General features: G+C 38.3%; 1 non-coding gene across 1 annotated transcript; it reads left to right on the forward strand.

The window, feature by feature from the left end:
* The first annotated feature begins 505 nt into the window (after positions 1 to 505).
* Positions 506 to 623, forward strand: LOC126019689 (5S ribosomal RNA). The gene has a single exon (XR_007499318.1). It is a non-coding gene; the product is annotated as a 5S ribosomal RNA (ribosomal RNA).
* Positions 624 to 3023: the final 2400 nt, after the last annotated feature.

The following is a 3023-nucleotide window of genomic DNA, read 5'->3' on the forward strand; positions in this document are numbered from 1 at the left end:
TTGTTTTGTTTTGTTTTTTGGATTTTAAATTCATTAATTTTTGCTCTAAGATTTATTATTTACTTCTCTCAGGCTATTTTTGGTTAATTTTGTTGATCAGTTTATAATTTTATCAGCTATGTCATTAAGTTATTTATGTAGGCCCTTCCTTTCTGATGAGTACTTGCAAAGCTATAAATTTTCCTTTTAGTACCACTTTTGCCATGTCCCACAAATTCTGATAATTTGTATCTTTGTTCGCATTTGTTTCCAGAAATCTTTTGATTTCCTCTTTGATTTTGTCAGTAGTGAGCTGTTTAATTTTCAGGTCTTAAAGTTTTTTCTCTGTGTCTATTTGTAATTCATTCCTAATTTCAGTGTATTATGACCTGAGAAGATAGTTCATACAATTTCTATCCTGTTTATTTTATGGACATATGTTTTATGGGCCAGCATGTAGTCTATCCAGCAGTGGAAAAGAATGTGTATCCACAAATGGCCAAAAGGCACATGAAAACATGCTCCAGTCTACGGCCATACCACCCTGAACACACCTGATCTCGTCTGATCTCAGAAGCTAAGCAGGGTCGGGCCTGGTTAGCACTTGGATGGGAGACCGCCTGGGAATACGGGTGCTGTAGGCTTAAAAAAGATGCTCCACATCACTAATCATCAGGGAGATGCAAATCAAAACAACTATGAGGTACCATCTCACGCCACAGAGACTGGCGCACATCACAAAGAATGAGAACAAGCATTGCTGGCGGGGATGTGGAGAGAAAGGAACTCTTATCTACTGCTGGTGGGAATGCTGTCTAGTCCAACCTTTATGAAAAGCAATATAGAGATTCCTCCAAAAACTGGAAATTTAGCCCTCATTTGACTCAGCTATTCCACTCCTAAGGATATACCCTAGGAACACAAGAATACAATACAAAAATCCCTTTCTCACACCTATATTTATTGCAGTACTATTCACAATAGCCAGGCTCTGGAAACAACCAATATGCCCTTCAACAGATGAATGGCTAAAGAAACTGTGGTACTTATGCACAATGGAATATTATCCAGCCATCAGGAGAGATGAAGTTATGATATTTTTCTATACATGGATATATATGGAATCTTTATGCTGAGTGAAATTAGTCAGAAGGAGAGAGACACACACACGCACGCAGAACAGTCTCACTCATCTACGGGTTTTAAGAAAAATAAAAGACATTCTTGCAATAATCTTCAGAGACAAAAGAGAGGAGGGCTAAAAATTCCAATCCACTACATGAAGCTCACCACAAAGAGTGGTGAGTGCAGTTAGAGAAATAACTACATTGAGAACTATCATAACAATGTGAATGAATGAGAGAAGTAGAAAGCCTGTCTAGAGCACAGGCAAGGGATGAGTGTGGAGGAGGAAGATTTGGGACATTGGTGGTGGGAATGTTGCACTGGTGAAGGGGGGTATTCTTTACCTGACTGAAACCCAACCACAATCATGTTTGTAGTCAAGGTGTTTAAATAAAGATATTAAAAAACTGGGAATTCAATCCTTAAAAAAAAAAAAAAGAATGTGTATCCAGTTTTCTGGGAATGGAGAGCCCTGTATATATCTACTAAGCCACTCTCTTCCATTTCTCCCTTCAGAGCCAGTATATTCTTGTTAGGTTTTAGCTTGGTTGATCTATCAAGGGGTAACAGGGCAATGTTGAGGTCTCCCACTATTACTATGTTTCTATTGATGTTTTCCTTCAAATTTGTCAACGATTGTATTAAATATTTTGCTGATCCCTCATTGGGTGTGTACATGTTTAGGAGTGTGGTTTCTTCCTGTTGTATATATCCCTTGAGTATTAGGAAATGCCTTGTTCTATTATTTCACTTAACAAACACAAATATAATTATAGGTACCCCCAATTTTGCTACCTGAAAAATTTCAAAGTTGATTTTTTTATTTTATAACTAGAAGTTGGGGCCAGAGTGTTAGTACAGCAACAAGGTGTTTGCCTTGCAAATGTGGCCAACACAGGATGGACACAGGTTCGAATCCAGACATCCCACATGGTCCCCCAACCCTTCCAGAGGCAACTTCTGAGCTCAGAGCCGCCGGTGTGACCCAAAAACAAACAAAAAGCCAAAATAACAACAAGAAGAAATAAAAATAGGGTTGGTGTCTGTTTTGCAGTAGTCATTCTAAAGGTAACAAGAACACTCAGCCATAAGAGGGTTACTATCTGCTCCTACATTTGAACCTTTATACCAGCTATGTCTTCATCATATAATTTTTTATCTTATAACATGTATATAATATTTTAGGTATTCTACGTCATTTTGTATAATTTGACAGGGTTATCTTTTAGGTCCAAAATTTTGGTAAAGTTAATGGTAATTAATTCAATCTCAACTTATAAAAGTTTTCAGATAAGGCACTGCTTTCAGATAAGGCAGAAACTTGCATATATAAACACTCCAAAGGGGAGGTTGGAGTGATAGCACTGAATGTACAGTGTTGCCTTGCACATAGTAATCCTGGATTCGATCCCTGGCATTCTATATGGTCCTTTGAGCTTGCCAGGAGTGATTCCTGAGTACAGAGCCAGTAGTCACCCTTTATCATTGCAGGGTATGGCACAAAAATAAAAAAACATAAAATTTTATAAACTCCAAAAAAGGACCATTGGCCATTTCTTCTTACCATATCTGTTCCCTGATGAAAGAATACAGAGATCAGTTATTAAAGTGGAGAGGAAAGGAGCAAAATTTTAGGAGAAAATTTAAAATATAATACTTAAAAAAAATTCTGCCATGTAATATTGAGCATAGACACTGCTGTGAGTAAACTAGGGAAATGGAGCTGAGCAAAATCCACTAAGGAACATATTGATTTTTTTTGTTTGTTTGTTTTTTCGGGCCACACCCGTTTGATGCTCAGGGGTTACTCCTGGCTAAGCGCTCAGAAATTGCCCCTGGCTTGGGGGGACCATATGAGACACCGGGGGATCGAACCACGGTCCTTCCTTGGCTAGCGCTTGCAAGGCAGACACCTTACC

Source organism: Suncus etruscus, chromosome 9 (assembly GCF_024139225.1).
Source record: "Suncus etruscus isolate mSunEtr1 chromosome 9, mSunEtr1.pri.cur, whole genome shotgun sequence".
Lineage (NCBI taxonomy): Eukaryota > Metazoa > Chordata > Mammalia > Eulipotyphla > Soricidae > Suncus > Suncus etruscus.